Here is a 27,137-nt window from a genome sequence, read left to right on the forward strand (position 1 = left end):
CATGTACCTTTCGTTGACTTTGAAGCATTGTGAAAAGGAAGAGACAGAACAAAAAAACAAGCCTTGATTGCCTTGCTTGCCTTATTTCTGCTACTAGCGATCACTCTGCTGATCCCTTTTAGTAGAAGGGGCCGCTGCGCCTTGACTGGAAGCAGGGCAATCTCAGATTATGCAAACAGCTCATAGAGGCCCAGCCCGAGTAGGTGCCAGTCTCACACGTCTGCAAAGGCCTTCAATGAGGCTTTCAGCAGAAGTCAAGAGTTTACGAGTGACCATTCGCATGGAACTGGCAGGTGTGTTAAATCAAGTGCTCTACCGCAGTAATGCTGCTTGTCAGGCATTGGTAGTTCAGTGGTAGAATTCTCGCTTCCCAAGCGGGAGGCCCGGGTTCGATTCCCGGCCAATGCATGGCACTTTTGTAGACGTGTCTCTTGATATTTTAAAAGGCATGGGAAAAGAAAAATGGAAACGGTAGATAAGATGATTGCATTGCTTGTCTGTTTTCTGCGCAAAGAAAGCACTCTGCTGCCCTCTTTTAGCAGAAGATGGAACGGCAGTTTCAACTTAAGGCGGGAAACCTATTATGCAAATAATTCCCAGAAGACCCCAGAAGCCCAGATTGAAAGGGTGTCAGCCTCGTGTGGCTGCAAAGATATCCCCTGAGTCCTGCGGTAGAAGTCTGGCTTTCCTGAGGCACGGTGCTCAGGGAACTGCACTCAGAGTAGCGACCCATACAAAGGCCACCCTCATCTACCAGTGTGCTTGCCTCTGTCCACTTTTCCTGTCTATAGAACCTGGCCGTTCGTGGCCGTTCGTGGCCAAGTGAGTGAGAAGGACTGCCAGGGCAGCGCAGCTCCCATTCACCCACCGGAGCTGGCGCCATCCTCATGCCACTGCAGTGCTCTGTTAAATCAGCTGCTCTGGGCTGCAATGGTCCAGAGCACTGTAGCGCCAGTGTGCAGCATGTAAGGCATTGGTGGTTCAGTGGTAGAATTCTCGCCTGCCACGCGGGAGGCCCGGGTTCGATTCCCGGCCAATGCATGAGCGTTTTGCACATGTACCTTTCGTTGACTTTGAAGCATCGTGAAAAGGAAGAGACCGAACAAAAAAACAAGCCTTGATTGCCTTGCTTGCCTTATTTCTGCTACTAGCGATCACTCTGCTGATCCCTTTTAGTAGAAGGGGCCGCTGCGCCTTGACTGGAAGCAGGGCAATCTCAGATTATGCAAAACGCTCATAGAGGCCCAGCCCGAGTAGGTGCCAGTCTCACACGTCTGCAAAGGCCTTCAATGAGGCTTTCAGCAGAAGTCAAGAGTTTACGAGTGACCATTCGCATGGAACTGGCAGGTGTGTTAAATCAAGCGCTCTACCGCAGTAATGCTGCTTGTCAAGCATTGGTAGTTCAGTGGTAGAATTCTCGCTTCCCAAGCGGGAGGCCCGGGTTCGATTCCCGGCCAATGCATGGCACTTTTGTAGACGTGTCTCTTGATATTTTAAAAGGCATGGGAAAAGAAAAATGGAAACGGTAGATAAGATGATTGCATTGCTTGTCTGTTTTCTGCGCAAAGAAAGCAATCTGCTGCCCTCTTTTAGCAGAAGATGGAACGGCAGTTTCAACTTAAGGCGGGAAACCTATTATGCAAATAATTCCCAGAAGACCCCAGAAGCCCAGATTGAAAGGGTGTCAGCCTCGTGTGGCTGCAAAGATATCCCCTGAGTCCTGCGGTAGAAGTCTGGCTTTCCTGAGGCACGGTGCTCAGGGAACTGCACTCAGAGTAGCGACCCATACAAAGGCCACCCTCATCTACCAGTGTGCTTGCCTCTGTCCACTTTTCCTGTCTATAGAACCTGGCCGTTCGTGGCCGTTCGTGGCCAAGTGAGTGAGAAGGACTGCCAGGGCAGCGCAGCTCCCATTCACCCACCGGAGCTGGCGCCATCCTCATGCCACTGCAGTGCTCTGTTAAATCAGCTGCTCTGGGCTGCAATGGTCCAGAGCACTGTAGCGCCAGTGTGCAGCATGTAAGGCATTGGTGGTTCAGTGGTAGAATTCTCGCCTGCCACGCGGGAGGCCCGGGTTCGATTCCCGGCCAATGCATGAGCGTTTTGCACATGTACCTTTCGTTGACTTTGAAGCATCGTGAAAAGGAAGAGACCGAACAAAAAAACAAGCCTTGATTGCCTTGCTTGCCTTATTTCTGCTACTAGCGATCACTCTGCTGATCCCTTTTAGTAGAAGGGGCCGCTGCGCCTTGACTGGAAGCAGGGCAATCTCAGATTATGCAAAACGCTCATAGAGGCCCAGCCCGAGTAGGTGCCAGTCTCACACGTCTGCAAAGGCCTTCAATGAGGCTTTCAGCAGAAGTCAAGAGTTTACGAGTGACCATTCGCATGGAACTGGCAGGTGTGTTAAATCAAGCGCTCTACCGCAGTAATGCTGCTTGTCAAGCATTGGTAGTTCAGTGGTAGAATTCTCGCTTCCCAAGCGGGAGGCCCGGGTTCGATTCCCGGCCAATGCATGGCACTTTTGTAGACGTGTCTCTTGATATTTTAAAAGGCATGGGAAAAGAAAAATGGAAACGGTAGATAAGATGATTGCATTGCTTGTCTGTTTTCTGCGCAAAGAAAGCAATCTGCTGCCCTCTTTTAGCAGAAGATGGAACTGCAGTTTCAACTTAAGGCGGGAAACCTTCTATTATGCAAATAATTCCCAGAAGACCCCAGAAGCCCAGATTGAAAGGGTGTCAGCCTCGTGTGGCTGCAAAGATATCCCCTGAGTCCTGCGGTAGAAGTCTGGCTTTCCTGAGGCACGGTGCTCAGGGAACTGCACTCAGAGTAGCGACCCATACAAAGGCCACCCTCATCTACCAGTGTGCTTGCCTCTGTCCACTTTTCCTGTCTATAGAACCTGGCCGTTCGTGGCCGTTCGTGGCCAAGGGAGTGAGAAGGACTGCCAGGGCAGCGCAGCTCCCATTCACCCACCGGAGCTGGCGCCATCCTCATGTCACTGCAGTGCTCTGTTAAATCAGCTGCTCTGGGCTGCAATGGTCCAGAGCACTGTAGCGCCAGTGTGCAGCATGTAAGGCATTGGTGGTTCAGTGGTAGAATTCTCGCCTGCCACGCGGGAGGCCCGGGTTCGATTCCCGGCCAATGCATGAGCGTTTTGCACATGTACCTTTCGTTGACTTTGAAGCATCGTGAAAAGGAAGAGACCGAACAAAAAAACAAGCCTTGATTGCCTTGCTTGCCTTATTTCTGCTACTAGCGATCACTCTGCTGATCCCTTTTAGTAGAAGGGGCCGCTGCGCCTTGACTGGAAGCAGGGCAATCTCAGATTATGCAAACAGCTCATAGAGGCCCAGCCCGAGTAGGTGCCAGTCTCACACGTCTGCAAAGGCCTTCAATGAGGCTTTCAGCAGAAGTCAAGAGTTTACGAGTGACCATTCGCATGGAACTGGCAGGTGTGTTAAATCAAGTGCTCTACCGCAGTAATGCTGCTTGTCAGGCATTGGTAGTTCAGTGGTAGAATTCTCGCTTCCCAAGCAGGAGGCCCGGGTTCGATTCCCGGCCAATGCATGGCACTTTTGTAGACGTGTCTCTTGATATTTTAAAAGGCATGGGAAAAGAAAAATGGAAACGGTAGATAAGATGATTGCATTGCTTGTCTGTTTTCTGCGCAAAGAAAGCACTCTGCTGCCCTCTTTTAGCAGAAGATGGAACGGCAGTTTCAACTTAAGGCGGGAAACCTATTATGCAAATAATTCCCAGAAGACCCCAGAAGCCCAGATTGAAAGGGTGTCAGCCTCGTGTGGCTGCAAAGATATCCCCTGAGTCCTGCGGTAGAAGTCTGGCTTTCCTGAGGCACGGTGCTCAGGGAACTGCACTCAGAGTAGCGACCCATACAAAGGCCACCCTCATCTACCAGTGTGCTTGCCTCTGTCCACTTTTCCTGTCTATAGAACCTGGCCGTTCGTGGCCGTTCGTGGCCAAGTGAGTGAGAAGGACTGCCAGGGCAGCGCAGCTCCCATTCACCCACCGGAGCTGGCGCCATCCTCATGTCACTGCAGTGCTCTGTTAAATCAGCTGCTCTGGGCTGCAATGGTCCAGAGCACTGTAGCGCCAGTGTGCAGCATGTAAGGCATTGGTGGTTCAGTGGTAGAATTCTCGCCTGCCACGCGGGAGGCCCGGGTTCGATTCCCGGCCAATGCATGAGCGTTTTGCACATGTACCTTTCGTTGACTTTGAAGCATCGTGAAAAGGAAGAGACCGAACAAAAAAACAAGCCTTGATTGCCTTGCTTGCCTTATTTCTGCTACTAGCGATCACTCTGCTGATCCCTTTTAGTAGAAGGGGCCGCTGCGCCTTGACTGGAAGCAGGGCAATCTCAGATTATGCAAAACGCTCATAGAGGCCCAGCCCGAGTAGGTGCCAGTCTCACACGTCTGCAAAGGCCTTCAATGAGGCTTTCAGCAGAAGTCAAGAGTTTACGAGTGACCATTCGCATGGAACTGGCAGGTGTGTTAAATCAAGCGCTCTACCGCAGTAATGCTGCTTGTCAAGCATTGGTAGTTCAGTGGTAGAATTCTCGCTTCCCAAGCGGGAGGCCTGGGTTCGATTCCCGGCCAATGCATGGCACTTTTGTAGACGTGTCTCTTGATATTTTAAAAGGCATGGGAAAAGAAAAATGGAAACGGTAGATAAGATGATTGCATTGCTTGTCTGTTTTCTGCGCAAAGAAAGCAATCTGCTGCCCTCTTTTAGCAGAAGATGGAACTGCAGTTTCAACTTAAGGCGGGAAAACTTCTATTATGCAAATAATTCCCAGAAGACCCCAGAAGCCCAGATTGAAAGGGTGTCAGCCTCGTGTGGCTGCAAAGATATCCCCTGAGTCCTGCAGTAGAAGTCTGGCTTTCCTGAGGCACGGTGCTCAGGGAACTGCACTCAGAGTAGCGACCCATACAAAGGCCACCCTCATCTACCAGTGTGCTTGCCTCTGTCCACTTTTCCTGTCTATAGAACCTGGCCGTTCGTGGCCGTTCGTGGCCAAGGGAGTGAGAAGGACTGCCAGGGCAGCGCAGCTCCCATTCACCCACCGGAGCTGGCGCCATCCTCATGTCACTGCAGTGCTCTGTTAAATCAGCTGCTCTGGGCTGCAATGGTCCAGAGCACTGTAGCGCCAGTGTGCAGCATGTAAGGCATTGGTGGTTCAGTGGTAGAATTCTCGCCTGCCACGCGGGAGGCCCGGGTTCGATTCCCGGCCAATGCATGAGCGTTTTGCACATGTACCTTTCGTTGACTTTGAAGCATCGTGAAAAGGAAGAGACCGAACAAAAAAACAAGCCTTGATTGCCTTGCTTGCCTTATTTCTGCTACTAGCGATCACTCTGCTGATCCCTTTTAGTAGAAGGGGCCGCTGCGCCTTGACTGGAAGCAGGGCAATCTCAGATTATGCAAACAGCTCATAGAGGCCCAGCCCGAGTAGGTGCCAGTCTCACACGTCTGCAAAGGCCTTCAATGAGGCTTTCAGCAGAAGTCAAGAGTTTACGAGTGACCATTCGCATGGAACTGGCAGGTGTGTTAAATCAAGTGCTCTACCGCAGTAATGCTGCTTGTCAGGCATTGGTAGTTCAGTGGTAGAATTCTCGCTTCCCAAGCGGGAGGCCCGGGTTCGATTCCCGGCCAATGCATGGCACTTTTGTAGACGTGTCTCTTGATATTTTAAAAGGCATGGGAAAAGAAAAATGGAAACGGTAGATAAGATGATTGCATTGCTTGTCTGTTTTCTGCGCAAAGAAAGCACTCTGCTGCCCTCTTTTAGCAGAAGATGGAACGGCAGTTTCAACTTAAGGCGGGAAACCTATTATGCAAATAATTCCCAGAAGACCCCAGAAGCCCAGATTGAAAGGGTGTCAGCCTCGTGTGGCTGCAAAGATATCCCCTGAGTCCTGCGGTAGAAGTCTGGCTTTCCTGAGGCACGGTGCTCAGGGAACTGCACTCAGAGTAGCGACCCATACAAAGGCCACCCTCATCTACCAGTGTGCTTGCCTCTGTCCACTTTTCCTGTCTATAGAACCTGGCCGTTCGTGGCCGTTCGTGGCCAAGTGAGTGAGAAGGACTGCCAGGGCAGCGCAGCTCCCATTCACCCACCGGAGCTGGCGCCATCCTCATGTCACTGCAGTGCTCTGTTAAATCAGCTGCTCTGGGCTGCAATGGTCCAGAGCACTGTAGCGCCAGTGTGCAGCATGTAAGGCATTGGTGGTTCAGTGGTAGAATTCTCGCCTGCCACGCGGGAGGCCCGGGTTCGATTCCCGGCCAATGCATGAGCGTTTTGCACATGTACCTTTCGTTGACTTTGAAGCATCGTGAAAAGGAAGAGACCGAACAAAAAAACAAGCCTTGATTGCCTTGCTTGCCTTATTTCTGCTACTAGCGATCACTCTGCTGATCCCTTTTAGTAGAAGGGGCCGCTGCGCCTTGACTGGAAGCAGGGCAATCTCAGATTATGCAAAACGCTCATAGAGGCCCAGCCCGAGTAGGTGCCAGTCTCACACGTCTGCAAAGGCCTTCAATGAGGCTTTCAGCAGAAGTCAAGAGTTTACGAGTGACCATTCGCATGGAACTGGCAGGTGTGTTAAATCAAGCGCTCTACCGCAGTAATGCTGCTTGTCAAGCATTGGTAGTTCAGTGGTAGAATTCTCGCTTCCCAAGCGGGAGGCCTGGGTTCGATTCCCGGCCAATGCATGGCACTTTTGTAGACGTGTCTCTTGATATTTTAAAAGGCATGGGAAAAGAAAAATGGAAACGGTAGATAAGATGATTGCATTGCTTGTCTGTTTTCTGCGCAAAGAAAGCAATCTGCTGCCCTCTTTTAGCAGAAGATGGAACTGCAGTTTCAACTTAAGGCGGGAAACCTTCTATTATGCAAATAATTCCCAGAAGACCCCAGAAGCCCAGATTGAAAGGGTGTCAGCCTCGTGTGGCTGCAAAGATATCCCCTGAGTCCTGCAGTAGAAGTCTGGCTTTCCTGAGGCACGGTGCTCAGGGAACTGCACTCAGAGTAGCGACCCATACAAAGGCCACCCTCATCTACCAGTGTGCTTGCCTCTGTCCACTTTTCCTGTCTATAGAACCTGGCCGTTCGTGGCCGTTCGTGGCCAAGGGAGTGAGAAGGACTGCCAGGGCAGCGCAGCTCCCATTCACCCACCGGAGCTGGCGCCATCCTCATGTCACTGCAGTGCTCTGTTAAATCAGCTGCTCTGGGCTGCAATGGTCCAGAGCACTGTAGCGCCAGTGTGCAGCATGTAAGGCATTGGTGGTTCAGTGGTAGAATTCTCGCCTGCCACGCGGGAGGCCCGGGTTCGATTCCCGGCCAATGCATGAGCGTTTTGCACATGTACCTTTCGTTGACTTTGAAGCATCGTGAAAAGGAAGAGACCGAACAAAAAAACAAGCCTTGATTGCCTTGCTTGCCTTATTTCTGCTACTAGCGATCACTCTGCTGATCCCTTTTAGTAGAAGGGGCCGCTGCGCCTTGACTGGAAGCAGGGCAATCTCAGATTATGCAAACAGCTCATAGAGGCCCAGCCCGAGTAGGTGCCAGTCTCACACGTCTGCAAAGGCCTTCAATGAGGCTTTCAGCAGAAGTCAAGAGTTTACGAGTGACCATTCGCATGGAACTGGCAGGTGTGTTAAATCAAGTGCTCTACCGCAGTAATGCTGCTTGTCAGGCATTGGTAGTTCAGTGGTAGAATTCTCGCTTCCCAAGCGGGAGGCCCGGGTTCGATTCCCGGCCAATGCATGGCACTTTTGTAGACGTGTCTCTTGATATTTTAAAAGGCATGGGAAAAGAAAAATGGAAACGGTAGATAAGATGATTGCATTGCTTGTCTGTTTTCTGCGCAAAGAAAGCACTCTGCTGCCCTCTTTTAGCAGAAGATGGAACGGCAGTTTCAACTTAAGGCGGGAAACCTATTATGCAAATAATTCCCAGAAGACCCCAGAAGCCCAGATTGAAAGGGTGTCAGCCTCGTGTGGCTGCAAAGATATCCCCTGAGTCCTGCGGTAGAAGTCTGGCTTTCCTGAGGCACGGTGCTCAGGGAACTGCACTCAGAGTAGCGACCCATACAAAGGCCACCCTCATCTACCAGTGTGCTTGCCTCTGTCCACTTTTCCTGTCTATAGAACCTGGCCGTTCGTGGCCGTTCGTGGCCAAGTGAGTGAGAAGGACTGCCAGGGCAGCGCAGCTCCCATTCACCCACCGGAGCTGGCGCCATCCTCATGCCACTGCAGTGCTCTGTTAAATCAGCTGCTCTGGGCTGCAATGGTCCAGAGCACTGTAGCGCCAGTGTGCAGCATGTAAGGCATTGGTGGTTCAGTGGTAGAATTCTCGCCTGCCACGCGGGAGGCCCGGGTTCGATTCCCGGCCAATGCATGAGCGTTTTGCACATGTACCTTTCGTTGACTTTGAAGCATCGTGAAAAGGAAGAGACCGAACAAAAAAACAAGCCTTGATTGCCTTGCTTGCCTTATTTCTGCTACTAGCGATCACTCTGCTGATCCCTTTTAGTAGAAGGGGCCGCTGCGCCTTGACTGGAAGCAGGGCAATCTCAGATTATGCAAAACGCTCATAGAGGCCCAGCCCGAGTAGGTGCCAGTCTCACACGTCTGCAAAGGCCTTCAATGAGGCTTTCAGCAGAAGTCAAGAGTTTACGAGTGACCATTCGCATGGAACTGGCAGGTGTGTTAAATCAAGCGCTCTACCGCAGTAATGCTGCTTGTCAAGCATTGGTAGTTCAGTGGTAGAATTCTCGCTTCCCAAGCGGGAGGCCCGGGTTCGATTCCCGGCCAATGCATGGCACTTTTGTAGACGTGTCTCTTGATATTTTAAAAGGCATGGGAAAAGAAAAATGGAAACGGTAGATAAGATGATTGCATTGCTTGTCTGTTTTCTGCGCAAAGAAAGCACTCTGCTGCCCTCTTTTAGCAGAAGATGGAACGGCAGTTTCAACTTAAGGCGGGAAACCTATTATGCAAATAATTCCCAGAAGACCCCAGAAGCCCAGATTGAAAGGGTGTCAGCCTCGTGTGGCTGCAAAGATATCCCCTGAGTCCTGCGGTAGAAGTCTGGCTTTCCTGAGGCACGGTGCTCAGGGAACTGCACTCAGAGTAGCGACCCATACAAAGGCCACCCTCATCTACCAGTGTGCTTGCCTCTGTCCACTTTTCCTGTCTATAGAACCTGGCCGTTCGTGGCCGTTCGTGGCCAAGGGAGTGAGAAGGACTGCCAGGGCAGCGCAGCTCCCATTCACCCACCGGAGCTGGCGCCATCCTCATGTCACTGCAGTGCTCTGTTAAATCAGCTGCTCTGGGCTGCAATGGTCCAGAGCACTGTAGCGCCAGTGTGCAGCATGTAAGGCATTGGTGGTTCAGTGGTAGAATTCTCGCCTGCCACGCGGGAGGCCCGGGTTCGATTCCCGGCCAATGCATGAGCGTTTTGCACATGTACCTTTCGTTGACTTTGAAGCATCGTGAAAAGGAAGAGACCGAACAAAAAAACAAGCCTTGATTGCCTTGCTTGCCTTATTTCTGCTACTAGCGATCACTCTGCTGATCCCTTTTAGTAGAAGGGGCCGCTGCGCCTTGACTGGAAGCAGGGCAATCTCAGATTATGCAAACAGCTCATAGAGGCCCAGCCCGAGTAGGTGCCAGTCTCACACGTCTGCAAAGGCCTTCAATGAGGCTTTCAGCAGAAGTCAAGAGTTTACGAGTGACCATTCGCATGGAACTGGCAGGTGTGTTAAATCAAGTGCTCTACCGCAGTAATGCTGCTTGTCAGGCATTGGTAGTTCAGTGGTAGAATTCTCGCTTCCCAAGCGGGAGGCCCGGGTTCGATTCCCGGCCAATGCATGGCACTTTTGTAGACGTGTCTCTTGATATTTTAAAAGGCATGGGAAAAGAAAAATGGAAACGGTAGATAAGATGATTGCATTGCTTGTCTGTTTTCTGCGCAAAGAAAGCACTCTGCTGCCCTCTTTTAGCAGAAGATGGAACGGCAGTTTCAACTTAAGGCGGGAAACCTATTATGCAAATAATTCCCAGAAGACCCCAGAAGCCCAGATTGAAAGGGTGTCAGCCTCGTGTGGCTGCAAAGATATCCCCTGAGTCCTGCGGTAGAAGTCTGGCTTTCCTGAGGCACGGTGCTCAGGGAACTGCACTCAGAGTAGCGACCCATACAAAGGCCACCCTCATCTACCAGTGTGCTTGCCTCTGTCCACTTTTCCTGTCTATAGAACCTGGCCGTTCGTGGCCGTTCGTGGCCAAGTGAGTGAGAAGGACTGCCAGGGCAGCGCAGCTCCCATTCACCCACCGGAGCTGGCGCCATCCTCATGTCACTGCAGTGCTCTGTTAAATCAGCTGCTCTGGGCTGCAATGGTCCAGAGCACTGTAGCGCCAGTGTGCAGCATGTAAGGCATTGGTGGTTCAGTGGTAGAATTCTCGCCTGCCACGCGGGAGGCCCGGGTTCGATTCCCGGCCAATGCATGAGCGTTTTGCACATGTACCTTTCGTTGACTTTGAAGCATCGTGAAAAGGAAGAGACGGAACAAAAAAACAAGCCTTGATTGCCTTGCTTGCCTTATTTCTGCTACTAGCGATCACTCTGCTGATCCCTTTTAGTAGAAGGGGCCGCTGCGCCTTGACTGGAAGCAGGGCAATCTCAGATTATGCAAAACGCTCATAGAGGCCCAGCCCGAGTAGGTGCCAGTCTCACACGTCTGCAAAGGCCTTCAATGAGGCTTTCAGCAGAAGTCAAGAGTTTACGAGTGACCATTCGCATGGAACTGGCAGGTGTGTTAAATCAAGCGCTCTACCGCAGTAATGCTGCTTGTCAAGCATTGGTAGTTCAGTGGTAGAATTCTCGCTTCCCAAGCGGGAGGCCTGGGTTCGATTCCCGGCCAATGCATGGCACTTTTGTAGACGTGTCTCTTGATATTTTAAAAGGCATGGGAAAAGAAAAATGGAAACGGTAGATAAGATGATTGCATTGCTTGTCTGTTTTCTGCGCAAAGAAAGCAATCTGCTGCCCTCTTTTAGCAGAAGATGGAACTGCAGTTTCAACTTAAGGCGGGAAACCTTCTATTATGCAAATAATTCCCAGAAGACCCCAGAAGCCCAGATTGAAAGGGTGTCAGCCTCGTGTGGCTGCAAAGATATCCCCTGAGTCCTGCAGTAGAAGTCTGGCTTTCCTGAGGCACGGTGCTCAGGGAACTGCACTCAGAGTAGCGACCCATACAAAGGCCACCCTCATCTACCAGTGTGCTTGCCTCTGTCCACTTTTCCTGTCTATAGAACCTGGCCGTTCGTGGCCGTTCGTGGCCAAGGGAGTGAGAAGGACTGCCAGGGCAGCGCAGCTCCCATTCACCCACCGGAGCTGGCGCCATCCTCATGTCACTGCAGTGCTCTGTTAAATCAGCTGCTCTGGGCTGCAATGGTCCAGAGCACTGTAGCGCCAGTGTGCAGCATGTAAGGCATTGGTGGTTCAGTGGTAGAATTCTCGCCTGCCACGCGGGAGGCCCGGGTTCGATTCCCGGCCAATGCATGAGCGTTTTGCACATGTACCTTTCGTTGACTTTGAAGCATCGTGAAAAGGAAGAGACCGAACAAAAAAACAAGCCTTGATTGCCTTGCTTGCCTTATTTCTGCTACTAGCGATCACTCTGCTGATCCCTTTTAGTAGAAGGGGCCGCTGCGCCTTGACTGGAAGCAGGGCAATCTCAGATTATGCAAACAGCTCATAGAGGCCCAGCCCGAGTAGGTGCCAGTCTCACACGTCTGCAAAGGCCTTCAATGAGGCTTTCAGCAGAAGTCAAGAGTTTACGAGTGACCATTCGCATGGAACTGGCAGGTGTGTTAAATCAAGCGCTCTACCGCAGTAATGCTGCTTGTCAAGCATTGGTAGTTCAGTGGTAGAATTCTCGCTTCCCAAGCGGGAGGCCCGGGTTCGATTCCCGGCCAATGCATGGCACTTTTGTAGACGTGTCTCTTGATATTTTAAAAGGCATGGGAAAAGAAAAATGGAAACGGTAGATAAGATGATTGCATTGCTTGTCTGTTTTCTGCGCAAAGAAAGCAATCTGCTGCCCTCTTTTAGCAGAAGATGGAACTGCAGTTTCAACTTAAGGCGGGAAACCTTCTATTATGCAAATAATTCCCAGAAGACCCCAGAAGCCCAGATTGAAAGGGTGTCAGCCTCGTGTGGCTGCAAAGATATCCCCTGAGTCCTGCGGTAGAAGTCTGGCTTTCCTGAGGCACGGTGCTCAGGGAACTGCACTCAGAGTAGCGACCCATACAAAGGCCACCCTCATCTACCAGTGTGCTTGCCTCTGTCCACTTTTCCTGTCTATAGAACCTGGCCGTTCGTGGCCGTTCGTGGCCAAGTGAGTGAGAAGGACTGCCAGGGCAGCGCAGCTCCCATTCACCCACCGGAGCTGGCGCCATCCTCATGTCACTGCAGTGCTCTGTTAAATCAGCTGCTCTGGGCTGCAATGGTCCAGAGCACTGTAGCGCCAGTGTGCAGCATGTAAGGCATTGGTGGTTCAGTGGTAGAATTCTCGCCTGCCACGCGGGAGGCCCGGGTTCGATTCCCGGCCAATGCATGAGCGTTTTGCACATGTACCTTTCGTTGACTTTGAAGCATCGTGAAAAGGAAGAGACCGAACAAAAAAACAAGCCTTGATTGCCTTGCTTGCCTTATTTCTGCTACTAGCGATCACTCTGCTGATCCCTTTTAGTAGAAGGGGCCGCTGCGCCTTGACTGGAAGCAGGGCAATCTCAGATTATGCAAACAGCTCATAGAGGCCCAGCCCGAGTAGGTGCCAGTCTCACACGTCTGCAAAGGCCTTCAATGAGGCTTTCAGCAGAAGTCAAGAGTTTACGAGTGACCATTCGCATGGAACTGGCAGGTGTGTTAAATCAAGCGCTCTACCGCAGTAATGCTGCTTGTCAGGCATTGGTAGTTCAGTGGTAGAATTCTCGCTTCCCAAGCGGGAGGCCCGGGTTCGATTCCCGGCCAATGCATGGCACTTTTGTAGACGTGTCTCTTGATATTTTAAAAGGCATGGGAAAAGAAAAATGGAAACGGTAGATAAGATGATTGCATTGCTTGTCTGTTTTCTGCGCAAAGAAAGCACTCTGCTGCCCTCTTTTAGCAGAAGATGGAACGGCAGTTTCAACTTAAGGCGGGAAACCTATTATGCAAATAATTCCCAGAAGACCCCAGAAGCCCAGATTGAAAGGGTGTCAGCCTCGTGTGGCTGCAAAGATATCCCCTGAGTCCTGCGGTAGAAGTCTGGCTTTCCTGAGGCACGGTGCTCAGGGAACTGCACTCAGAGTAGCGACCCATACAAAGGCCACCCTCATCTACCAGTGTGCTTGCCTCTGTCCACTTTTCCTGTCTATAGAACCTGGCCGTTCGTGGCCGTTCGTGGCCAAGTGAGTGAGAAGGACTGCCAGGGCAGCGCAGCTCCCATTCACCCACCGGAGCTGGCGCCATCCTCATGTCACTGCAGTGCTCTGTTAAATCAGCTGCTCTGGGCTGCAATGGTCCAGAGCACTGTAGCGCCAGTGTGCAGCATGTAAGGCATTGGTGGTTCAGTGGTAGAATTCTCGCCTGCCACGCGGGAGGCCCGGGTTCGATTCCCGGCCAATGCATGAGCGTTTTGCACATGTACCTTTCGTTGACTTTGAAGCATCGTGAAAAGGAAGAGACAGAACAAAAAAACAAGCCTTGATTGCCTTGCTTGCCTTATTTCTGCTACTAGCGATCACTCTGCTGATCCCTTTTAGTAGAAGGGGCCGCTGCGCCTTGACTGGAAGCAGGGCAATCTCAGATTATGCAAACAGCTCATAGAGGCCCAGCCCGAGTAGGTGCCAGTCTCACACGTCTGCAAAGGCCTTCAATGAGGCTTTCAGCAGAAGTCAAGAGTTTACGAGTGACCATTCGCATGGAACTGGCAGGTGTGTTAAATCAAGTGCTCTACCGCAGTAATGCTGCTTGTCAGGCATTGGTAGTTCAGTGGTAGAATTCTCGCTTCCCAAGCGGGAGGCCCGGGTTCGATTCCCGGCCAATGCATGGCACTTTTGTAGACGTGTCTCTTGATATTTTAAAAGGCATGGGAAAAGAAAAATGGAAACGGTAGATAAGATGATTGCATTGCTTGTCTGTTTTCTGCGCAAAGAAAGCACTCTGCTGCCCTCTTTTAGCAGAAGATGGAACGGCAGTTTCAACTTAAGGCGGGAAACCTATTATGCAAATAATTCCCAGAAGACCCCAGAAGCCCAGATTGAAAGGGTGTCAGCCTCGTGTGGCTGCAAAGATATCCCCTGAGTCCTGCGGTAGAAGTCTGGCTTTCCTGAGGCACGGTGCTCAGGGAACTGCACTCAGAGTAGCGACCCATACAAAGGCCACCCTCATCTACCAGTGTGCTTGCCTCTGTCCACTTTTCCTGTCTATAGAACCTGGCCGTTCGTGGCCGTTCGTGGCCAAGTGAGTGAGAAGGACTGCCAGGGCAGCGCAGCTCCCATTCACCCACCGGAGCTGGCGCCATCCTCATGCCACTGCAGTGCTCTGTTAAATCAGCTGCTCTGGGCTGCAATGGTCCAGAGCACTGTAGCGCCAGTGTGCAGCATGTAAGGCATTGGTGGTTCAGTGGTAGAATTCTCGCCTGCCACGCGGGAGGCCCGGGTTCGATTCCCGGCCAATGCATGAGCGTTTTGCACATGTACCTTTCGTTGACTTTGAAGCATCGTGAAAAGGAAGAGACCGAACAAAAAAACAAGCCTTGATTGCCTTGCTTGCCTTATTTCTGCTACTAGCGATCACTCTGCTGATCCCTTTTAGTAGAAGGGGCCGCTGCGCCTTGACTGGAAGCAGGGCAATCTCAGATTATGCAAAACGCTCATAGAGGCCCAGCCCGAGTAGGTGCCAGTCTCACACGTCTGCAAAGGCCTTCAATGAGGCTTTCAGCAGAAGTCAAGAGTTTACGAGTGACCATTCGCATGGAACTGGCAGGTGTGTTAAATCAAGCGCTCTACCGCAGTAATGCTGCTTGTCAAGCATTGGTAGTTCAGTGGTAGAATTCTCGCTTCCCAAGCGGGAGGCCCGGGTTCGATTCCCGGCCAATGCATGGCACTTTTGTAGACGTGTCTCTTGATATTTTAAAAGGCATGGGAAAAGAAAAATGGAAACGGTAGATAAGATGATTGCATTGCTTGTCTGTTTTCTGCGCAAAGAAAGCAATCTGCTGCCCTCTTTTAGCAGAAGATGGAACTGCAGTTTCAACTTAAGGCGGGAAACCTTCTATTATGCAAATAATTCCCAGAAGACCCCAGAAGCCCAGATTGAAAGGGTGTCAGCCTCGTGTGGCTGCAAAGATATCCCCTGAGTCCTGCGGTAGAAGTCTGGCTTTCCTGAGGCACGGTGCTCAGGGAACTGCACTCAGAGTAGCGACCCATACAAAGGCCACCCTCATCTACCAGTGTGCTTGCCTCTGTCCACTTTTCCTGTCTATAGAACCTGGCCGTTCGTGGCCAAGTGAGTGAGAAGGACTGCCAGGGCAGCGCAGCTCCCATTCACCCACCGGAGCTGGCGCCATCCTCATGTCACTGCAGTGCTCTGTTAAATCAGCTGCTCTGGGCTGCAATGGTCCAGAGCACTGTAGCGCCAGTGTGCAGCATGTAAGGCATTGGTGGTTCAGTGGTAGAATTCTCGCCTGCCACGCGGGAGGCCCGGGTTCGATTCCCGGCCAATGCATGAGCGTTTTGCACATGTACCTTTCGTTGACTTTGAAGCATCGTGAAAAGGAAGAGACCGAACAAAAAAACAAGCCTTGATTGCCTTGCTTGCCTTATTTCTGCTACTAGCGATCACTCTGCTGATCCCTTTTAGTAGAAGGGGCCGCTGCGCCTTGACTGGAAGCAGGGCAATCTCAGATTATGCAAACAGCTCATAGAGGCCCAGCCCGAGTAGGTGCCAGTCTCACACGTCTGCAAAGGCCTTCAATGAGGCTTTCAGCAGAAGTCAAGAGTTTACGAGTGACCATTCGCATGGAACTGGCAGGTGTGTTAAATCAAGCGCTCTACCGCAGTAATGCTGCTTGTCAGGCATTGGTAGTTCAGTGGTAGAATTCTCGCTTCCCAAGCGGGAGGCCCGGGTTCGATTCCCGGCCAATGCATGGCACTTTTGTAGACGTGTCTCTTGATATTTTAAAAGGCATGGGAAAAGAAAAATGGAAACGGTAGATAAGATGATTGCATTGCTTGTCTGTTTTCTGCGCAAAGAAAGCACTCTGCTGCCCTCTTTTAGCAGAAGATGGAACGGCAGTTTCAACTTAAGGCGGGAAACCTATTATGCAAATAATTCCCAGAAGACCCCAGAAGCCCAGATTGAAAGGGTGTCAGCCTCGTGTGGCTGCAAAGATATCCCCTGAGTCCTGCGGTAGAAGTCTGGCTTTCCTGAGGCACGGTGCTCAGGGAACTGCACTCAGAGTAGCGACCCATACAAAGGCCACCCTCATCTACCAGTGTGCTTGCCTCTGTCCACTTTTCCTGTCTATAGAACCTGGCCGTTCGTGGCCGTTCGTGGCCAAGTGAGTGAGAAGGACTGCCAGGGCAGCGCAGCTCCCATTCACCCACCGGAGCTGGCGCCATCCTCATGTCACTGCAGTGCTCTGTTAAATCAGCTGCTCTGGGCTGCAATGGTCCAGAGCACTGTAGCGCCAGTGTGCAGCATGTAAGGCATTGGTGGTTCAGTGGTAGAATTCTCGCCTGCCACGCGGGAGGCCCGGGTTCGATTCCCGGCCAATGCATGAGCGTTTTGCACATGTACCTTTCGTTGACTTTGAAGCATCGTGAAAAGGAAGAGACAGAACAAAAAAACAAGCCTTGATTGCCTTGCTTGCCTTATTTCTGCTACTAGCGATCACTCTGCTGATCCCTTTTAGTAGAAGGGGCCGCTGCGCCTTGACTGGAAGCAGGGCAATCTCAGATTATGCAAACAGCTCATAGAGGCCCAGCCCGAGTAGGTGCCAGTCTCACACGTCTGCAAAGGCCTTCAATGAGGCTTTCAGCAGAAGTCAAGAGTTTACGAGTGACCATTCGCATGGAACTGGCAGGTGTGTTAAATCAAGTGCTCTACCGCAGTAATGCTGCTTGTCAGGCATTGGTAGTTCAGTGGTAGAATTCTCGCTTCCCAAGCGGGAGGCCCGGGTTCGATTCCCGGCCAATGCATGGCACTTTTGTAGACGTGTCTCTTGATATTTTAAAAGGCATGGGAAAAGAAAAATGGAAACGGTAGATAAGATGATTGCATTGCTTGTCTGTTTTCTGCGCAAAGAAAGCACTCTGCTGCCCTCTTTTAGCAGAAGATGGAACGGCAGTTTCAACTTAAGGCGGGAAACCTATTATGCAAATAATTCCCAGAAGACCCCAGAAGCCCAGATTGAAAGGGTGTCAGCCTCGTGTGGCTGCAAAGATATCCCCTGAGTCCTGCGGTAGAAGTCTGGCTTTCCTGAGGCACGGTGCTCAGGGAACTGCACTCAGAGTAGCGACCCATACAAAGGCCACCCTCATCTACCAGTGTGCTTGCCTCTGTCCACTTTTCCTGTCTATAGAACCTGGCCGTTCGTGGCCGTTCGTGGCCAAGTGAGTGAGAAGGACTGCCAGGGCAGCGCAGCTCCCATTCACCCACCGGAGCTGGCGCCATCCTCATGTCACTGCAGTGCTCTGTTAAATCAGCTGCTCTGGGCTGCAATGGTCCAGAGCACTGTAGCGCCAGTGTGCAGCATGTAAGGCATTGGTGGTTCAGTGGTAGAATTCTCGCCTGCCACGCGGGAGGCCCGGGTTCGATTCCCGGCCAATGCATGAGTGTTTTGCACATGTACCTTTCGTTGACTTTGAAGCATCGTGAAAAGGAAGAGACCGAACAAAAAAACAAGCCTTGATTGCCTTGCTTGCCTTATTTCTGCTACTAGCGATCACTCTGCTGATCCCTTTTAGTAGAAGGGGCCGCTGCGCCTTGACTGGAAGCAGGGCAATCTCAGATTATGCAAAACGCTCATAGAGGCCCAGCCCGAGTAGGTGCCAGTCTCACACGTCTGCAAAGGCCTTCAATGAGGCTTTCAGCAGAAGTCAAGAGTTTACGAGTGACCATTCGCATGGAACTGGCAGGTGTGTTAAATCAAGCGCTCTACCGCAGTAATGCTGCTTGTCAAGCATTGGTAGTTCAGTGGTAGAATTCTCGCTTCCCAAGCGGGAGGCCTGGGTTCGATTCCCGGCCAATGCATGGCACTTTTGTAGACGTGTCTCTTGATATTTTAAAAGGCATGGGAAAAGAAAAATGGAAACGATAGATAAGATGATTGCATTGCTTGTCTGTTTTCTGCGCAAAGAAAGCAATCTGCTGCCCTCTTTTAGCAGAAGATGGAACTGCAGTTTCAACTTAAGGCGGGAAACCTTCTATTATGCAAATAATTCCCAGAAGACCCCAGAAGCCCAGATTGAAAGGGTGTCAGCCTCGTGTGGCTGCAAAGATATCCCCTGAGTCCTGCGGTAGAAGTCTGGCTTTCCTGAGGCACGGTGCTCAGGGAACTGCACTCAGAGTAGCGACCCATACAAAGGCCACCCTCATCTACCAGTGTGCTTGCCTCTGTCCACTTTTCCTGTCTATAGAACCTGGCCGTTCGTGGCCGTTCGTGGCCAAGTGAGTGAGAAGGACTGCCAGGGCAGCGCAGCTCCCATTCACCCACCGGAGCTGGCGCCATCCTCATGTCACTGCAGTGCTCTGTTAAATCAGCTGCTCTGGGCTGCAATGGTCCAGAGCACTGTAGCGCCAGTGTGCAGCATGTAAGGCATTGGTGGTTCAGTGGTAGAATTCTCGCCTGCCACGCGGGAGGCCCGGGTTCGATTCCCGGCCAATGCATGAGCGTTTTGCACATGTACCTTTCGTTGACTTTGAAGCATCGTGAAAAGGAAGAGACCGAACAAAAAAACAAGCCTTGATTGCCTTGCTTGCCTTATTTCTGCTACTAGCGATCACTCTGCTGATCCCTTTTAGTAGAAGGGGCCGCTGCGCCTTGACTGGAAGCAGGGCAATCTCAGATTATGCAAACAGCTCATAGAGGCCCAGCCCGAGTAGGTGCCAGTCTCACACGTCTGCAAAGGCCTTCAATGAGGCTTTCAGCAGAAGTCAAGAGTTTACGAGTGACCATTCGCATGGAACTGGCAGGTGTGTTAAATCAAGCGCTCTACCGCAGTAATGCTGCTTGTCAGGCATTGGTAGTTCAGTGGTAGAATTCTCGCTTCCCAAGCGGGAGGCCCGGGTTCGATTCCCGGCCAATGCATGGCACTTTTGTAGACGTGTCTCTTGATATTTTAAAAGGCATGGGAAAAGAAAAATGGAAACGGTAGATAAGATGATTGCATTGCTTGTCTGTTTTCTGCGCAAAGAAAGCACTCTGCTGCCCTCTTTTAGCAGAAGATGGAACGGCAGTTTCAACTTAAGGCGGGAAACCTATTATGCAAATAATTCCCAGAAGACCCCAGAAGCCCAGATTGAAAGGGTGTCAGCCTCGTGTGGCTGCAAAGATATCCCCTGAGTCCTGCGGTAGAAGTCTGGCTTTCCTGAGGCACGGTGCTCAGGGAACTGCACTCAGAGTAGCGACCCATACAAAGGCCACCCTCATCTACCAGTGTGCTTGCCTCTGTCCACTTTTCCTGTCTATAGAACCTGGCCGTTCGTGGCCGTTCGTGGCCAAGTGAGTGAGAAGGACTGCCAGGGCAGCGCAGCTCCCATTCACCCACCGGAGCTGGCGCCATCCTCATGCCACTGCAGTGCTCTGTTAAATCAGCTGCTCTGGGCTGCAATGGTCCAGAGCACTGTAGCGCCAGTGTGCAGCATGTAAGGCATTGGTGGTTCAGTGGTAGAATTCTCGCCTGCCACGCGGGAGGCCCGGGTTCGATTCCCGGCCAATGCATGAGCGTTTTGCACATGTACCTTTCGTTGACTTTGAAGCATCGTGAAAAGGAAGAGACCGAACAAAAAAACAAGCCTTGATTGCCTTGCTTGCCTTATTTCTGCTACTAGCGATCACTCTGCTGATCCCTTTTAGTAGAAGGGGCCGCTGCGCCTTGACTGGAAGCAGGGCAATCTCAGATTATGCAAAACGCTCATAGAGGCCCAGCCCGAGTAGGTGCCAGTCTCACACGTCTGCAAAGGCCTTCAATGAGGCTTTCAGCAGAAGTCAAGAGTTTACGAGTGACCATTCGCATGGAACTGGCAGGTGTGTTAAATCAAGCGCTCTACCGCAGTAATGCTGCTTGTCAAGCATTGGTAGTTCAGTGGTAGAATTCTCGCTTCCCAAGCGGGAGGCCCGGGTTCGATTCCCGGCCAATGCATGGCACTTTTGTAGACGTGTCTCTTGATATTTTAAAAGGCATGGGAAAAGAAAAATGGAAACGGTAGATAAGATGATTGCATTGCTTGTCTGTTTTCTGCGCAAAGAAAGCAATCTGCTGCCCTCTTTTAGCAGAAGATGGAACTGCAGTTTCAACTTAAGGCGGGAAACCTTCTATTATGCAAATAATTCCCAGAAGACCCCAGAAGCCCAGATTGAAAGGGTGTCAGCCTCGTGTGGCTGCAAAGATATCCCCTGAGTCCTGCGGTAGAAGTCTGGCTTTCCTGAGGCACGGTGCTCAGGGAACTGCACTCAGAGTAGCGACCCATACAAAGGCCACCCTCATCTACCAGTGTGCTTGCCTCTGTCCACTTTTCCTGTCTATAGAACCTGGCCGTTCGTGGCCGTTCGTGGCCAAGTGAGTGAGAAGGACTGCCAGGGCAGCGCAGCTCCCATTCACCCACCGGAGCTGGCGCCATCCTCATGTCACTGCAGTGCTCTGTTAAATCAGCTGCTCTGGGCTGCAATGGTCCAGAGCACTGTAGCGCCAGTGTGCAGCATGTAAGGCATTGGTGGTTCAGTGGTAGAATTCTCGCCTGCCACGCGGGAGGCCCGGGTTCGATTCCCGGCCAATGCATGAGCGTTTTGCACATGTACCTTTCGTTGACTTTGAAGCATCGTGAAAAGGAAGAGACCGAACAAAAAAACAAGCCTTGATTGCCTTGCTTGCCTTATTTCTGCTACTAGCGATCACTCTGCTGATCCCTTTTAGTAGAAGGGGCCGCTGCGCCTTGACTGGAAGCAGGGCAATCTCAGATTATGCAAAACGCTCATAGAGGCCCAGCCCGAGTAGGTGCCAGTCTCACACGTCTGCAAAGGCCTTCAATGAGGCTTTCAGCAGAAGTCAAGAGTTTACGAGTGACCATTCGCATGGAACTGGCAGGTGTGTTAAATCAAGCGCTCTACCGCAGTAATGCTGCTTGTCAAGCATTGGTAGTTCAGTGGTAGAATTCTCGCTTCCCAAGCGGGAGGCCCGGGTTCGATTCCCGGCCAATGCATGGCACTTTTGTAGACGTGTCTCTTGATATTTTAAAAGGCATGGGAAAAGAAAAATGGAAACGGTAGATAAGATGATTGCATTGCTTGTCTGTTTTCTGCGCAAAGAAAGCAATCTGCTGCCCTCTTTTAGCAGAAGATGGAACTGCAGTTTCAACTTAAGGCGGGAAACCTTCTATTATGCAAATAATTCCCAGAAGACCCCAGAAGCCCAGATTGAAAGGGTGTCAGCCTCGTGTGGCTGCAAAGATATCCCCTGAGTCCTGCAGTAGAAGTCTGGCTTTCCTGAGGCACGGTGCTCAGGGAACTGCACTCAGAGTAGCGACCCATACAAAGGCCACCCTCATCTACCAGTGTGCTTGCCTCTGTCCACTTTTCCTGTCTATAGAACCTGGCCGTTCGTGGCCGTTCGTGGCCAAGGGAGTGAGAAGGACTGCCAGGGCAGCGCAGCTCCCATTCACCCACCGGAGCTGGCGCCATCCTCATGTCACTGCAGTGCTTTGTTAAATCAGCTGCTCTGGGCTGCAATGGTCCAGAGCACTGTAGCGCCAGTGTGCAGCATGTAAGGCATTGGTGGTTCAGTGGTAGAATTCTCGCCTGCCACGCGGGAGGCCCGGGTTCGATTCCCGGCCAATGCATGAGCGTTTTGCACATGTACCTTTCGTTGACTTTGAAGCATCGTGAAAAGGAAGAGACCGAACAAAAAAACAAGCCTTGATTGCCTTGCTTGCCTTATTTCTGCTACTAGCGATCACTCTGCTGATCCCTTTTAGTAGAAGGGGCCGCTGCGCCTTGACTGGAAGCAGGGCAATCTCAGATTATGCAAACAGCTCATAGAGGCCCAGCCCGAGTAGGTGCCAGTCTCACACGTCTGCAAAGGCCTTCAATGAGGCTTTCAGCAGAAGTCAAGAGTTTACGAGTGACCATTCGCATGGAACTGGCAGGTGTGTTAAATCAAGTGCTCTACCGCAGTAATGCTGCTTGTCAGGCATTGGTAGTTCAGTGGTAGAATTCTCGCTTCCCAAGCGGGAGGCCCGGGTTCGATTCCCGGCCAATGCATGGCACTTTTGTAGACGTGTCTCTTGATATTTTAAAAGGCATGGGAAAAGAAAAATGGAAACGGTAGATAAGATGATTGCATTGCTTGTCTGTTTTCTGCGCAAAGAAAGCACTCTGCTGCCCTCTTTTAGCAGAAGATGGAACGGCAGTTTCAACTTAAGGCGGGAAACCTATTATGCAAATAATTCCCAGAAGACCCCAGAAGCCCAGATTGAAAGGGTGTCAGCCTCGTGTGGCTGCAAAGATATCCCCTGAGTCCTGCGGTAGAAGTCTGGCTTTCCTGAGGCACGGTGCTCAGGGAACTGCACTCAGAGTAGCGACCCATACAAAGGCCACCCTCATCTACCAGTGTGCTTGCCTCTGTCCACTTTTCCTGTCTATAGAACCTGGCCGTTCGTGGCCGTTCGTGGCCAAGTGAGTGAGAAGGACTGCCAGGGCAGCGCAGCTCCCATTCACCCACCGGAGCTGGCGCCATCCTCATGTCACTGCAGTGCTCTGTTAAATCAGCTGCTCTGGGCTGCAATGGTCCAGAGCACTGTAGCGCCAGTGTGCAGCATGTAAGGCATTGGTGGTTCAGTGGTAGAATTCTCGCCTGCCACGCGGGAGGCCCGGGTTCGATTCCCGGCCAATGCATGAGCGTTTTGCACATGTACCTTTCGTTGACTTTGAAGCATCGTGAAAAGGAAGAGACCGAACAAAAAAACAAGCCTTGATTGCCTTGCTTGCCTTATTTCTGCTACTAGCGATCACTCTGCTGATCCCTTTTAGTAGAAGGGGCCGCTGCGCCTTGACTGGAAGCAGGGCAATCTCAGATTATGCAAAACGCTCATAGAGGCCCAGCCCGAGTAGGTGCCAGTCTCACACGTCTGCAAAGGCCTTCAATGAGGCTTTCAGCAGAAGTCAAGAGTTTACGAGTGACCATTCGCATGGAACTGGCAGGTGTGTTAAATCAAGCGCTCTACCGCAGTAATGCTGCTTGTCAAGCATTGGTAGTTCAGTGGTAGAATTCTCGCTTCCCAAGCGGGAGGCCTGTGTTCGATTCCCGGCCAATGCATGGCACTTTTGTAGACGTGTCTCTTGATATTTTAAAAGGCATGGGAAAAGAAAAATGGAAACGGTAGATAAGATGATTGCATTGCTTGTCTGTTTTCTGCGCAAAGAAAGCAATCTGCTGCCCTCTTTTAGCAGAAGATGGAACTGCAGTTTCAACTTAAGGCGGGAAACCTTCTATTATGCAAATAATTCCCAGAAGACCCCAGAAGCCCAGATTGAAAGGGTGTCAGCCTCGTGTGGCTGCAAAGATATCCCCTGAGTCCTGCAGTAGAAGTCTGGCTTTCCTGAGGCACGGTGCTCAGGGAACTGCACTCAGAGTAGCGACCCATACAAAGGCCACCCTCATCTACCAGTGTGCTTGCCTCTGTCCACTTTTCCTGTCTATAGAACCTGGCCGTTCGTGGCCGTTCGTGGCCAAGGGAGTGAGAAGGACTGCCAGGGCAGCGCAGCTCCCATTCACCCACCGGAGCTGGCGCCATCCTCATGTCACTGCAGTGCTCTGTTAAATCAGCTGCTCTGGGCTGCAATGGTCCAGAGCACTGTAGCGCCAGTGTGCAGCATGTAAGGCATTGGTGGTTCAGTGGTAGAATTCTCGCCTGCCACGCGGGAGGCCCGGGTTCGATTCCCGGCCAATGCATGAGCGTTTTGCACATGTACCTTTCGTTGACTTTGAAGCATCGTGAAAAGGAAGAGACCGAACAAAAAAACAAGCCTTGATTGCCTTGCTTGCCTTATTTCTGCTACTAGCGATCACTCTGCTGATCCCTTTTAGTAGAAGGGGCCGCTGCGCCTTGACTGGAAGCAGGGCAATCTCAGATTATGCAAACAGCTCATAGAGGCCCAGCCCGAGTAGGTGCCAGTCTCACACGTCTGCAAAGGCCTTCAATGAGGCTTTCAGCAGAAGTCAAGAGTTTACGAGTGACCATTCGCATGGAACTGGCAGGTGTGTTAAATCAAGTGCTCTACCGCAGTAATGCTGCTTGTCAGGCATTGGTAGTTCAGTGGTAGAATTCTCGCTTCCCAAGCGGGAGGCCCGGGTTCGATTCCCGGCCAATGCATGGCACTTTTGTAGACGTGTCTCTTGATATTTTAAAAGGCATGGGAAAAGAAAAATGGAAACGGTAGATAAGATGATTGCATTGCTTGTCTGTTTTCTGCGCAAAGAAAGCACTCTGCTGCCCTCTTTTAGCAGAAGATGGAACGGCAGTTTCAACTTAAGGCGGGAAACCTATTATGCAAATAATTCCCAGAAGACCCCAGAAGCCCAGATTGAAAGGGTGTCAGCCTCGTGTGGCTGCAAAGATATCCCCTGAGTCCTGCGGTAGAAGTCTGGCTTTCCTGAGGCACGGTGCTCAGGGAACTGCACTCAGAGTAGCGACCCATACAAAGGCCACCCTCATCTACCAGTGTGCTTGCCTCTGTCCACTTTTCCTGTCTATAGAACCTGGCCGTTCGTGGCCGTTCGTGGCCAAGTGAGTGAGAAGGACTGCCAGGGCAGCGCAGCTCCCATTCACCCACCGGAGCTGGCGCCATCCTCATGCCACTGCAGTGCTCTGTTAAATCAGCTGCTCTGGGCTGCAATGGTCCAGAGCACTGTAGCGCCAGTGTGCAGCATGTAAGGCATTGGTGGTTCAGTGGTAGAATTCTCGCCTGCCACGCGGGAGGCCCGGGTTCGATTCCCGGCCAATGCATGAGCGTTTTGCACATGTACCTTTCGTTGACTTTGAAGCATCGTGAAAAGGAAGAGACCGAACAAAAAAACAAGCCTTGATTGCCTTGCTTGCCTTATTTCTGCTACTAGCGATCACTCTGCTGATCCCTTTTAGTAGAAGGGGCCGCTGCGCCTTGACTGGAAGCAGGGCAATCTCAGATTATGCAAAACGCTCATAGAGGCCCAGCCCGAGTAGGTGCCAGTCTCACACGTCTGCAAAGGCCTTCAATGAGGCTTTCAGCAGAAGTCAAGAGTTTACGAGTGACCATTCGCATGGAACTGGCAGGTGTGTTAAATCAAGCGCTCTACCGCAGTAATGCTGCTTGTCAAGCATTGGTAGTTCAGTGGTAGAATTCTCGCTTCCCAAGCGGGAGGCCCGGGTTCGATTCCCGGCCAATGCATGGCACTTTTGTAGACGTGTCTCTTGATATTTTAAAAGGCATGGGAAAAGAAAAATGGAAACGGTAGATAAGATGATTGCATTGCTTGTCTGTTTTCTGCGCAAAGAAAGCAATCTGCTGCCCTCTTTTAGCAGAAGATGGAACTGCAGTTTCAACTTAAGGCGGGAAACCTTCTATTATGCAAATAATTCCCAGAAGACCCCAGAAGCCCAGATTGAAAGGGTGTCAGCCTCGTGTGGCTGCAAAGATATCCCCTGAGTCCTGCGGTAGAAGTCTGGCTTTCCTGAGGCACGGTGCTCAGGGAACTGCACTCAGAGTAGCGACCCATACAAAGGCCACCCTCATCTACCAGTGTGCTTGCCTCTGTCCACTTTTCCTGTCTATAGAACCTGGCCGTTCGTGGCCGTTCGTGGCCAAGTGAGTGAGAAGGACTGCCAGGGCAGCGCAGCTCCCATTCACCCACCGGAGCTGGCGCCATCCTCATGTCACTGCAGTGCTCTGTTAAATCAGCTGCTCTGGGCTGCAATGGTCCAGAGCACTGTAGCGCCAGTGTGCAGCATGTAAGGCATTGGTGGTTCAGTGGTAGAATTCTCGCCTGCCACGCGGGAGGCCCGGGTTCGATTCCCGGCCAATGCATGAGCGTTTTGCACATGTACCTTTCGTTGACTTTGAAGCATCGTGAAAAGGAAGAGACCGAACAAAAAAACAAGCCTTGATTGCCTTGCTTGCCTTATTTCTGCTACTAGCGATCACTCTGCTGATCCCTTTTAGTAGAAGGGGCCGCTGCGCCTTGGGAAGCAGGGCAATCTCAGATTATGCAAACAGCTCATAGAGGCCCAGCCCGAGTAGGTGCCAGTCTCACACGTCTGCAAAGGCCTTCAATGAGGCTTTCAGCAGAAGTCAAGAGTTTACGAGTGACCATTCGCATGGAACTGGCAGGTGTGTTAAATCAAGCGCTCTACCGCAGTAATGCTGCTTGTCAGGCATTGGTAGTTCAGTGGTAGAATTCTCGCTTCCCAAGCGGGAGGCCCGGGTTCGATTCCCGGCCAATGCATGGCACTTTTGTAGACGTGTCTCTTGATATTTTAAAAGGCATGGGAAAAGAAAAATGGAAACGGTAGATAAGATGATTGCATTGCTTGTCTGTTTTCTGCGCAAAGAAAGCACTCTGCTGCCCTCTTTTAGCAGAAGATGGAACGGCAGTTTCAACTTAAGGCGGGAAACCTATTATGCAAATAATTCCCAGAAGACCCCAGAAGCCCAGATTGAAAGGGTGTCAGCCTCGTGTGGCTGCAAAGATATCCCCTGAGTCCTGCGGTAGAAGTCTGGCTTTCCTGAGGCACGGTGCTCAGGGAACTGCACTCAGAGTAGCGACCCATACAAAGGCCACCCTCATCTACCAGTGTGCTTGCC

General features: G+C 51.4%; 50 non-coding genes across 50 annotated transcripts; all 50 read left to right on the forward strand.

Moving 5' to 3' along the window:
• Positions 1-337: 337 nt before the first annotated feature.
• On the forward strand, positions 338-408 carry TRNAG-CCC (transfer RNA glycine (anticodon CCC)). Its single transcript has one exon. It is a non-coding gene; the product is annotated as a tRNA-Gly (tRNA).
• Positions 409-970: 562 nt separating this feature from the next.
• On the forward strand, positions 971-1,041 carry TRNAG-GCC (transfer RNA glycine (anticodon GCC)). Its single transcript has one exon. It is a non-coding gene; the product is annotated as a tRNA-Gly (tRNA).
• Positions 1,042-1,391: 350 nt separating this feature from the next.
• Positions 1,392-1,462, forward strand: TRNAG-CCC (transfer RNA glycine (anticodon CCC)). The gene has a single exon. It is a non-coding gene; the product is annotated as a tRNA-Gly (tRNA).
• A 562-nt stretch (positions 1,463-2,024) lies between these two features.
• On the forward strand, positions 2,025-2,095 carry TRNAG-GCC (transfer RNA glycine (anticodon GCC)). The gene has a single exon. It is a non-coding gene; the product is annotated as a tRNA-Gly (tRNA).
• A 350-nt stretch (positions 2,096-2,445) lies between these two features.
• Positions 2,446-2,516, forward strand: TRNAG-CCC (transfer RNA glycine (anticodon CCC)). The gene has a single exon. It is a non-coding gene; the product is annotated as a tRNA-Gly (tRNA).
• A 565-nt stretch (positions 2,517-3,081) lies between these two features.
• TRNAG-GCC (transfer RNA glycine (anticodon GCC)) lies at positions 3,082-3,152 on the forward strand. The gene has a single exon. It is a non-coding gene; the product is annotated as a tRNA-Gly (tRNA).
• A 350-nt stretch (positions 3,153-3,502) lies between these two features.
• Positions 3,503-3,573, forward strand: TRNAG-CCC (transfer RNA glycine (anticodon CCC)). Its single transcript has one exon. It is a non-coding gene; the product is annotated as a tRNA-Gly (tRNA).
• Positions 3,574-4,135: 562 nt separating this feature from the next.
• Positions 4,136-4,206, forward strand: TRNAG-GCC (transfer RNA glycine (anticodon GCC)). The gene has a single exon. It is a non-coding gene; the product is annotated as a tRNA-Gly (tRNA).
• A 350-nt stretch (positions 4,207-4,556) lies between these two features.
• Positions 4,557-4,627, forward strand: TRNAG-CCC (transfer RNA glycine (anticodon CCC)). Its single transcript has one exon. It is a non-coding gene; the product is annotated as a tRNA-Gly (tRNA).
• A 565-nt stretch (positions 4,628-5,192) lies between these two features.
• On the forward strand, positions 5,193-5,263 carry TRNAG-GCC (transfer RNA glycine (anticodon GCC)). Its single transcript has one exon. It is a non-coding gene; the product is annotated as a tRNA-Gly (tRNA).
• A 350-nt stretch (positions 5,264-5,613) lies between these two features.
• TRNAG-CCC (transfer RNA glycine (anticodon CCC)) lies at positions 5,614-5,684 on the forward strand. Its single transcript has one exon. It is a non-coding gene; the product is annotated as a tRNA-Gly (tRNA).
• Positions 5,685-6,246: 562 nt separating this feature from the next.
• Positions 6,247-6,317, forward strand: TRNAG-GCC (transfer RNA glycine (anticodon GCC)). Its single transcript has one exon. It is a non-coding gene; the product is annotated as a tRNA-Gly (tRNA).
• A 350-nt stretch (positions 6,318-6,667) lies between these two features.
• On the forward strand, positions 6,668-6,738 carry TRNAG-CCC (transfer RNA glycine (anticodon CCC)). The gene has a single exon. It is a non-coding gene; the product is annotated as a tRNA-Gly (tRNA).
• Positions 6,739-7,303: 565 nt separating this feature from the next.
• TRNAG-GCC (transfer RNA glycine (anticodon GCC)) lies at positions 7,304-7,374 on the forward strand. Its single transcript has one exon. It is a non-coding gene; the product is annotated as a tRNA-Gly (tRNA).
• Positions 7,375-7,724: 350 nt separating this feature from the next.
• TRNAG-CCC (transfer RNA glycine (anticodon CCC)) lies at positions 7,725-7,795 on the forward strand. The gene has a single exon. It is a non-coding gene; the product is annotated as a tRNA-Gly (tRNA).
• A 562-nt stretch (positions 7,796-8,357) lies between these two features.
• Positions 8,358-8,428, forward strand: TRNAG-GCC (transfer RNA glycine (anticodon GCC)). Its single transcript has one exon. It is a non-coding gene; the product is annotated as a tRNA-Gly (tRNA).
• A 350-nt stretch (positions 8,429-8,778) lies between these two features.
• On the forward strand, positions 8,779-8,849 carry TRNAG-CCC (transfer RNA glycine (anticodon CCC)). Its single transcript has one exon. It is a non-coding gene; the product is annotated as a tRNA-Gly (tRNA).
• A 562-nt stretch (positions 8,850-9,411) lies between these two features.
• Positions 9,412-9,482, forward strand: TRNAG-GCC (transfer RNA glycine (anticodon GCC)). The gene has a single exon. It is a non-coding gene; the product is annotated as a tRNA-Gly (tRNA).
• Positions 9,483-9,832: 350 nt separating this feature from the next.
• TRNAG-CCC (transfer RNA glycine (anticodon CCC)) lies at positions 9,833-9,903 on the forward strand. The gene has a single exon. It is a non-coding gene; the product is annotated as a tRNA-Gly (tRNA).
• A 562-nt stretch (positions 9,904-10,465) lies between these two features.
• On the forward strand, positions 10,466-10,536 carry TRNAG-GCC (transfer RNA glycine (anticodon GCC)). Its single transcript has one exon. It is a non-coding gene; the product is annotated as a tRNA-Gly (tRNA).
• A 350-nt stretch (positions 10,537-10,886) lies between these two features.
• On the forward strand, positions 10,887-10,957 carry TRNAG-CCC (transfer RNA glycine (anticodon CCC)). Its single transcript has one exon. It is a non-coding gene; the product is annotated as a tRNA-Gly (tRNA).
• A 565-nt stretch (positions 10,958-11,522) lies between these two features.
• Positions 11,523-11,593, forward strand: TRNAG-GCC (transfer RNA glycine (anticodon GCC)). Its single transcript has one exon. It is a non-coding gene; the product is annotated as a tRNA-Gly (tRNA).
• Positions 11,594-11,943: 350 nt separating this feature from the next.
• On the forward strand, positions 11,944-12,014 carry TRNAG-CCC (transfer RNA glycine (anticodon CCC)). Its single transcript has one exon. It is a non-coding gene; the product is annotated as a tRNA-Gly (tRNA).
• Positions 12,015-12,579: 565 nt separating this feature from the next.
• On the forward strand, positions 12,580-12,650 carry TRNAG-GCC (transfer RNA glycine (anticodon GCC)). The gene has a single exon. It is a non-coding gene; the product is annotated as a tRNA-Gly (tRNA).
• A 350-nt stretch (positions 12,651-13,000) lies between these two features.
• Positions 13,001-13,071, forward strand: TRNAG-CCC (transfer RNA glycine (anticodon CCC)). Its single transcript has one exon. It is a non-coding gene; the product is annotated as a tRNA-Gly (tRNA).
• Positions 13,072-13,633: 562 nt separating this feature from the next.
• On the forward strand, positions 13,634-13,704 carry TRNAG-GCC (transfer RNA glycine (anticodon GCC)). Its single transcript has one exon. It is a non-coding gene; the product is annotated as a tRNA-Gly (tRNA).
• Positions 13,705-14,054: 350 nt separating this feature from the next.
• Positions 14,055-14,125, forward strand: TRNAG-CCC (transfer RNA glycine (anticodon CCC)). Its single transcript has one exon. It is a non-coding gene; the product is annotated as a tRNA-Gly (tRNA).
• Positions 14,126-14,687: 562 nt separating this feature from the next.
• Positions 14,688-14,758, forward strand: TRNAG-GCC (transfer RNA glycine (anticodon GCC)). The gene has a single exon. It is a non-coding gene; the product is annotated as a tRNA-Gly (tRNA).
• A 350-nt stretch (positions 14,759-15,108) lies between these two features.
• TRNAG-CCC (transfer RNA glycine (anticodon CCC)) lies at positions 15,109-15,179 on the forward strand. Its single transcript has one exon. It is a non-coding gene; the product is annotated as a tRNA-Gly (tRNA).
• Positions 15,180-15,734: 555 nt separating this feature from the next.
• Positions 15,735-15,805, forward strand: TRNAG-GCC (transfer RNA glycine (anticodon GCC)). Its single transcript has one exon. It is a non-coding gene; the product is annotated as a tRNA-Gly (tRNA).
• Positions 15,806-16,155: 350 nt separating this feature from the next.
• TRNAG-CCC (transfer RNA glycine (anticodon CCC)) lies at positions 16,156-16,226 on the forward strand. The gene has a single exon. It is a non-coding gene; the product is annotated as a tRNA-Gly (tRNA).
• A 562-nt stretch (positions 16,227-16,788) lies between these two features.
• Positions 16,789-16,859, forward strand: TRNAG-GCC (transfer RNA glycine (anticodon GCC)). The gene has a single exon. It is a non-coding gene; the product is annotated as a tRNA-Gly (tRNA).
• A 350-nt stretch (positions 16,860-17,209) lies between these two features.
• Positions 17,210-17,280, forward strand: TRNAG-CCC (transfer RNA glycine (anticodon CCC)). The gene has a single exon. It is a non-coding gene; the product is annotated as a tRNA-Gly (tRNA).
• Positions 17,281-17,842: 562 nt separating this feature from the next.
• TRNAG-GCC (transfer RNA glycine (anticodon GCC)) lies at positions 17,843-17,913 on the forward strand. The gene has a single exon. It is a non-coding gene; the product is annotated as a tRNA-Gly (tRNA).
• A 350-nt stretch (positions 17,914-18,263) lies between these two features.
• Positions 18,264-18,334, forward strand: TRNAG-CCC (transfer RNA glycine (anticodon CCC)). Its single transcript has one exon. It is a non-coding gene; the product is annotated as a tRNA-Gly (tRNA).
• Positions 18,335-18,899: 565 nt separating this feature from the next.
• On the forward strand, positions 18,900-18,970 carry TRNAG-GCC (transfer RNA glycine (anticodon GCC)). Its single transcript has one exon. It is a non-coding gene; the product is annotated as a tRNA-Gly (tRNA).
• A 350-nt stretch (positions 18,971-19,320) lies between these two features.
• TRNAG-CCC (transfer RNA glycine (anticodon CCC)) lies at positions 19,321-19,391 on the forward strand. The gene has a single exon. It is a non-coding gene; the product is annotated as a tRNA-Gly (tRNA).
• Positions 19,392-19,953: 562 nt separating this feature from the next.
• TRNAG-GCC (transfer RNA glycine (anticodon GCC)) lies at positions 19,954-20,024 on the forward strand. Its single transcript has one exon. It is a non-coding gene; the product is annotated as a tRNA-Gly (tRNA).
• Positions 20,025-20,374: 350 nt separating this feature from the next.
• Positions 20,375-20,445, forward strand: TRNAG-CCC (transfer RNA glycine (anticodon CCC)). Its single transcript has one exon. It is a non-coding gene; the product is annotated as a tRNA-Gly (tRNA).
• A 565-nt stretch (positions 20,446-21,010) lies between these two features.
• On the forward strand, positions 21,011-21,081 carry TRNAG-GCC (transfer RNA glycine (anticodon GCC)). Its single transcript has one exon. It is a non-coding gene; the product is annotated as a tRNA-Gly (tRNA).
• Positions 21,082-21,431: 350 nt separating this feature from the next.
• Positions 21,432-21,502, forward strand: TRNAG-CCC (transfer RNA glycine (anticodon CCC)). Its single transcript has one exon. It is a non-coding gene; the product is annotated as a tRNA-Gly (tRNA).
• A 565-nt stretch (positions 21,503-22,067) lies between these two features.
• Positions 22,068-22,138, forward strand: TRNAG-GCC (transfer RNA glycine (anticodon GCC)). Its single transcript has one exon. It is a non-coding gene; the product is annotated as a tRNA-Gly (tRNA).
• Positions 22,139-22,488: 350 nt separating this feature from the next.
• On the forward strand, positions 22,489-22,559 carry TRNAG-CCC (transfer RNA glycine (anticodon CCC)). Its single transcript has one exon. It is a non-coding gene; the product is annotated as a tRNA-Gly (tRNA).
• Positions 22,560-23,121: 562 nt separating this feature from the next.
• On the forward strand, positions 23,122-23,192 carry TRNAG-GCC (transfer RNA glycine (anticodon GCC)). The gene has a single exon. It is a non-coding gene; the product is annotated as a tRNA-Gly (tRNA).
• Positions 23,193-24,178: 986 nt separating this feature from the next.
• On the forward strand, positions 24,179-24,249 carry TRNAG-GCC (transfer RNA glycine (anticodon GCC)). Its single transcript has one exon. It is a non-coding gene; the product is annotated as a tRNA-Gly (tRNA).
• A 350-nt stretch (positions 24,250-24,599) lies between these two features.
• TRNAG-CCC (transfer RNA glycine (anticodon CCC)) lies at positions 24,600-24,670 on the forward strand. The gene has a single exon. It is a non-coding gene; the product is annotated as a tRNA-Gly (tRNA).
• Positions 24,671-25,232: 562 nt separating this feature from the next.
• TRNAG-GCC (transfer RNA glycine (anticodon GCC)) lies at positions 25,233-25,303 on the forward strand. Its single transcript has one exon. It is a non-coding gene; the product is annotated as a tRNA-Gly (tRNA).
• Positions 25,304-25,653: 350 nt separating this feature from the next.
• On the forward strand, positions 25,654-25,724 carry TRNAG-CCC (transfer RNA glycine (anticodon CCC)). The gene has a single exon. It is a non-coding gene; the product is annotated as a tRNA-Gly (tRNA).
• A 565-nt stretch (positions 25,725-26,289) lies between these two features.
• Positions 26,290-26,360, forward strand: TRNAG-GCC (transfer RNA glycine (anticodon GCC)). Its single transcript has one exon. It is a non-coding gene; the product is annotated as a tRNA-Gly (tRNA).
• A 347-nt stretch (positions 26,361-26,707) lies between these two features.
• TRNAG-CCC (transfer RNA glycine (anticodon CCC)) lies at positions 26,708-26,778 on the forward strand. The gene has a single exon. It is a non-coding gene; the product is annotated as a tRNA-Gly (tRNA).
• The last annotated feature ends 359 nt before the right edge of the window (positions 26,779-27,137 follow it).

The sequence above is a fragment of the Ambystoma mexicanum genome, unplaced genomic scaffold, assembly GCF_040938575.1.
Source record: "Ambystoma mexicanum isolate Mex_15411 unplaced genomic scaffold, UKY_AmexF1_1 Mex_scaf52, whole genome shotgun sequence".
NCBI classification, from domain to species: domain Eukaryota; kingdom Metazoa; phylum Chordata; class Amphibia; order Caudata; family Ambystomatidae; genus Ambystoma; species Ambystoma mexicanum.